The following is a 5,000-nucleotide window of genomic DNA, read 5'->3' on the forward strand; positions in this document are numbered from 1 at the left end:
GCAAACGGACGGGCTCGCCGCCTGCCGACGCCCTTCGCAGTCTCGCTCGCCGGGGAGAGATCAGCTCGATTGTCCGGGTTGCGATTCGGACGGCGGGGATGCGCCAAGCCGGGTCGGGGTCGCGAGGAGGAAACTCCCCGCGGTCCGCCCGAGCGAGGCGCCGCCAGCCCGAGAAGCAAATCGGGTTTGGACGCGAGCGTCTCCGCCGGAGGGAACTGTGAAAATCTGTCCTTCGGGGGACGAAGCTTCTACCGATCGCCGTGTAAAGCCGCCAGCTTCGACAGAGACCCCCAGCCGCGCGCCGCGACCGCAGTCTCTTTCTCTGCGCCCGAGGGCGAGATGAGAGATGGAGCGGCGCGACGCGATTGAAGGTAAAACCGACCCTCAGCCAGACGTGGCCCCGGGACGGACCCGGGGCCGCAGAGTGCGTTCGAAGAGTCGATGATCAATGTGTCCTGCAATTCACATTACTTCTCGCAGCTGGCTGCGTTCTTCATCGACACACGAGCCGAGTGATCCACCGCTAAGAGTTGTCGTTTTTCTTTTTCGTTCGCATCGAAAGCTTGTCTTTGCCTCTCGGCACCGTCGTTTTCAGAGACGGGAAGAAGGCGCCCTTCGGAAGTGAAGGACGGCGAACGAGCGGAAGGGCTGGGGGTCGCTCCGCGAACCGGGACCCGCCGCGAAGACCGCTGCGCCCCCTCGACAAAACCCGGCCGGGAAATTAGAGCCGAGGGGTCGATTGCGCCCGCCCTTCTCTTGAAGACCTCGGGGAGTGGAGCAGTCGGTCGAGACCGCCGGTGGCTGGCCGGCGGCGACCGAGAGCAGTCCTCCCCTCTGCCCAAAGGAGGCCTTGGACCGCGGGACGCCCGCTCGAAGTCCGACGCTTAAGGACAGGTCACTCGTCCGCAAGATGGATTGCATCGAGTCAGAGACCGAAACGCCGCGCCGGGGTGCCGGGGAGGAGCCGTCTCACCTAGGCCCCGCCGTGAGACTAGCAACTCAACCCCATTCCGCGCAAACCCACGACGCGACGCCCCTCCGCCAGGATATAGGTGCCCCCACTTGCGCTCGCCCGCCCAAGACTTTTCGCCGGGAGGACCTGACTCAGTCCTCGACCAGGCTACTCGGGGCGGCTCGCTGGTTTAGCAGGGTATAGGGAACGACGGGCTCACACTGAAGGCGCCCGACCAACGTTCCAAGGGGGCTGCCGGGTCCCGCCGCCAAGCGGGTCGGCATGGGCGCTCCTGGCTCTCCCGCCCGCGCTCCTCCGCGAAGGAGGAGCGATTGGCGCGAGAGCAACCGTCGGAGCGCCACCTTGTCGAGGCGGTAAGGAAGAGTGAGGGTCGGAGCGGGAGGCCGGGGGCACCAGAGCCCGCTCCTTGCCACGAGTTTGGTGTGAAGTCGACGACGCGAGCGCCTCGCTTCTTCGTTTCGGTAATGATCCTTCCGCAGGTTCACCTACGGAAACCTTGTTACGACTTTTACTTCCTCTAAATGGTCAAGTTTGATCGGCTTCTCGGCGCTCCTCCAGACCGTTGCCGGCCCGAGAGGGGCCGATCGACTGGCCTCACTAAACCATTCAATCGGTAGTAGCGACGGGCGGTGTGTACAAAGGGCAGGGACGTAATCAACGCGCGCTGATGACACGCATCTACTGGGAATTCCTCGTTCATGGGAGATAATTGCAATCCCCGATCCCTAGCACGAAGGCGGTTCAGCAGGTTACCCGCACCTTTCGGCGAAGGCGAAAGACTCGCTGATGCCTTCATTGTAGCGCGCGTGCGGCCCCGGACATCTAAGGGCATCACAGACCTGTTATTGCTCCATCTCGTCCGGCTTACTGCCGGCTGTCCCTCTAAGAAGTTGCGGCCGATCGCGCGGGATCGCCGAACTAGTTAGCATGCCAGAGTCTCGTTCGTTATCGGGATTAGCCAGACAAATCGCTCCACCAACTAAGAACGGCCATGCACCACCACCCACAGAATCAAGAAAGAGCTCTCAATCTGTCAATCCTTACTGTGTCCGGGCCGGGTGAGTTTCCCCGTGTTGAGTCAAATTAAGCCGCAGGCTCCACTCCTGGTGGTGCCCTTCCGTCAATTCCTTTAAGTTCCAGCTTTGCAACCATACTTCCCCCGGAACCCGAAAACTCAGGTTTCCCGGGAGCTGCCCATCGGGTCATCGAAGTAACGCCGGCGGATCGCTGGTTGGCATCGTTTATGGTTGTGACTAGGGCGGTATCTGATCGCCTTCGCGCCCACAAACTTTCGTTCTTGATCAATGAAAACATTCTTGGCAAATGCTTTCGCAGTGGTTCGTCTTGCGGCGATCCAAGAATTTCACCTCTCCCGCCGCAATACGAATGCCCCCGTCCGTCCCTCTTGATCATTACCTCACGTTCCGAAAACCAACGAAATAGAACCGAGGTCCTATTCCATTATTCCATGCACCACTATTCAGGCGCCAGGCCTGCTTTGAACACTCTAATTTTTTCAAAGTAAACGCTCCGGCACCCCGAGGCACTCAGTTAAGAGCACCAAGGAGAATCCGGCGGGGAGGGCCGGGACGAGCAGTGACACGCCTCGCGGCGGACCGCAAGCCCGGTCCCAAGATCCAACTACGAGCTTTTTAACCGCAACAACTTTAATATACGCTATTGGAGCTGGAATTACCGCGGCTGCTGGCACCAGACTTGCCCTCCAATAGATCCTCGTTAAAGGATTTAAAGTGTACCCATTCCAATTACGGGGCCTCGAAAGAGTCCCGTATTGTTATTTTTCGTCACTACCTCCCCGAGTCGGGAGTGGGTAATTTGCGCGCCTGCTGCCTTCCTTGGATGTGGTAGCCGTTTCTCAGGCTCCCTCTCCGGAACCGAACCCTGATTCCCCGTCACCCGTTGCCACCATGGTAGGCACAGAACCTACCATCGAAAGTTGATAGGGCAGACATTCGAATGATCTGTCGCCGGTGCGAAGACCGTGCGATCGGCTGGGTTATCCAGAGTCACCAAAGGGACCGGGGCGAACCCGGTCGGTCTTGGTCTGATAAATGCACGCCAGACCGTGAGGTCGGCGCTTCTTCCGCATGTATTAGCTCTAGAATTACCACAGTTATCCATGTAGGATGTGACGATCAAAGGAACCATAACTGATTTAATGAGCCATTCGCAGTTTCACTGGGACAGTTTAAACTTGCACGTGCATGGCTTAATCTTTGAGACAAGCATATGACTACTGGCAGGATCAACCAGGTAGCGAGGACGCCGAGGCGGCGAAAGAGCGGTCGCCGCCGGGAGAGGACCGCCGCGGCCGCGGGGCAGCGCGGGGAAGACCCGCAACTGCCGCCGCCGCCACACGGTCCCGCTCGACCGGAGCGCCGAGCGCCGCCGAGTCCGTCGCTGCCGTGAGGTGGGAACGCGCCGTGGAGATGGCCGCGAACCCTCGGGAGCCTGAGCGCAGAACTCCCGGCCACACCTGACCGTTGCTTCCCTTCAACGCCCGAGCCGTCCCGTCAGGAACGGTCCCGCACTCTCACGACCGGACGCGTCCGCCGGCAAGGCGGACGGCCGGGTCTCGAACCGCCGAGTCCGCAAGGCGTACTCGCACGCAGACGGAAGGGGCGAGCCGTCGCCGTTGGGTCCGCCGCCGCAGCGGCGGGACCCGGGCTGCCCTCCGCGGAGGGCCTGCCCCGGCGCTGGTTCCGGACGCCCGTCGGCACGCCGTCCTCGCCCGCAGGAGCGGAGGAGCGGGCGCCTTCCAAGCCGGTTGTCGACCTCCGGCTGCCCTCGCGGGGAGTGGCAGCCTGGTCGGCGGGGTAGCAAAACGACTGGCGAGAGAGTGTGCGATTGCTCGCCGTCGATTCCCGAGCTAGTCAAAAAACGACCACTCTCTCAAGGTAGGTTGAGCGACCCACGACATGGTCAGACACCCTACAGAGCACTTTTTTGAAAAACCACCGCAAGTCGGCCACGGGGTAGGGCTTCGGGGGCAACGGGGAGACCGGCCCCCGCCGGCCGGGGGAGACCCGTCCCGGTCGACCCCGTTGCTCGGCCGCCCGCTCCACCCCCGCCTCCCCGGGCCCCGCCCCACACCGGACGGACCCTGCTCGCTCGCCCGGCGGGCCCGGGGCGCCTCCGGGGCGGTCGGAGTCGGGCGGGGCGGGGGCGCTCACTCCCCCCGCCGACACCCGCCCAGGCGCCCGGTGCCAAGTCCGATGGAGCCGGCCGACGGGGCAAAGTCACCGGACGACCCCCGTCTTTTCTCCACGCAGGGGTCTGGCCCGTGCCGCGCCGGCCCCGTCCGCACCCTCCCGGACCCGCTGGCCCCCAGCCGCCGTCCGCTACGGGCTCTGGAAGAGTTGCCTAGTCAAAAAACGACCACTCCTCTCAAGGTAGGATCGGCGACCTACACCTTGGTCAGACACCCTGGCGAAATCCGAAAGTCGGGGCAGGCCGGAAAGTCGCATGCCGTCGTGTAGCAGGCGGCCTCGGGAGCGGGGAAACACCAAACGCGGTCCGCCCGGCGGCTTCCTTCGGCCGTCAGCGCCGGCCGACCCGGCCGCCAATGCTTAAGAGATGGTGGGCTACATAGGAGCGACCTGAAGAGTCGGGCTTTGTCACAGGATCGGAGTGAGTCCCCGCAGCTCTTGCGGCCCTTCTCGCGAAATCGGAGTGAGTCACCAAAGCTCTTGCGGGCTTTCTCCAAAGATCGGAGTCAGCGACGGAAGGTCTTGACGGGCTTTCTCCAAGGATCGGAGTCAGCGACCGAAGGTCTTAACGGGCTTTCTCCAAGGATCGGAGTCAGCGACCGAAGGTCTTAACGGGCTTTCTCGCAGGATCGGAGTCAGCGACCGAAGGTCTTTACGGGCTTTCTCCAAAGATCGGAGTCAGCGACCGAAGGTCTTAACGGGCTTTCTCCAAGGATCGGAGTCAGCGACCGAAGGTCTTAACGGGCTTTCTCCAAGGATCGGAGTCAGCGACCGAAGGTCTTAACGGGCTTTCTCCA

At 62.4% G+C, this 5,000-nt stretch overlaps 2 non-coding genes across 2 annotated transcripts; both read right to left on the reverse strand.

Moving 5' to 3' along the window:
- Positions 1-378: 378 nt before the first annotated feature.
- LOC136441133 (5.8S ribosomal RNA) lies at positions 379-532 on the reverse strand. The gene has a single exon (XR_010756849.1). It is a non-coding gene; the product is annotated as a 5.8S ribosomal RNA (ribosomal RNA).
- A 903-nt stretch (positions 533-1,435) lies between these two features.
- LOC136441062 (small subunit ribosomal RNA) lies at positions 1,436-3,250 on the reverse strand. Its single transcript, XR_010756782.1, has one exon. It is a non-coding gene; the product is annotated as a small subunit ribosomal RNA (ribosomal RNA).
- Between the last annotated feature and the right edge of the window lie 1,750 nt (positions 3,251-5,000).

This window comes from Branchiostoma lanceolatum, chromosome 8 (assembly GCF_035083965.1).
Source record: "Branchiostoma lanceolatum isolate klBraLanc5 chromosome 8, klBraLanc5.hap2, whole genome shotgun sequence".
In the NCBI taxonomy this organism is placed as follows: Eukaryota; Metazoa; Chordata; class Leptocardii; order Amphioxiformes; family Branchiostomatidae; genus Branchiostoma; species Branchiostoma lanceolatum.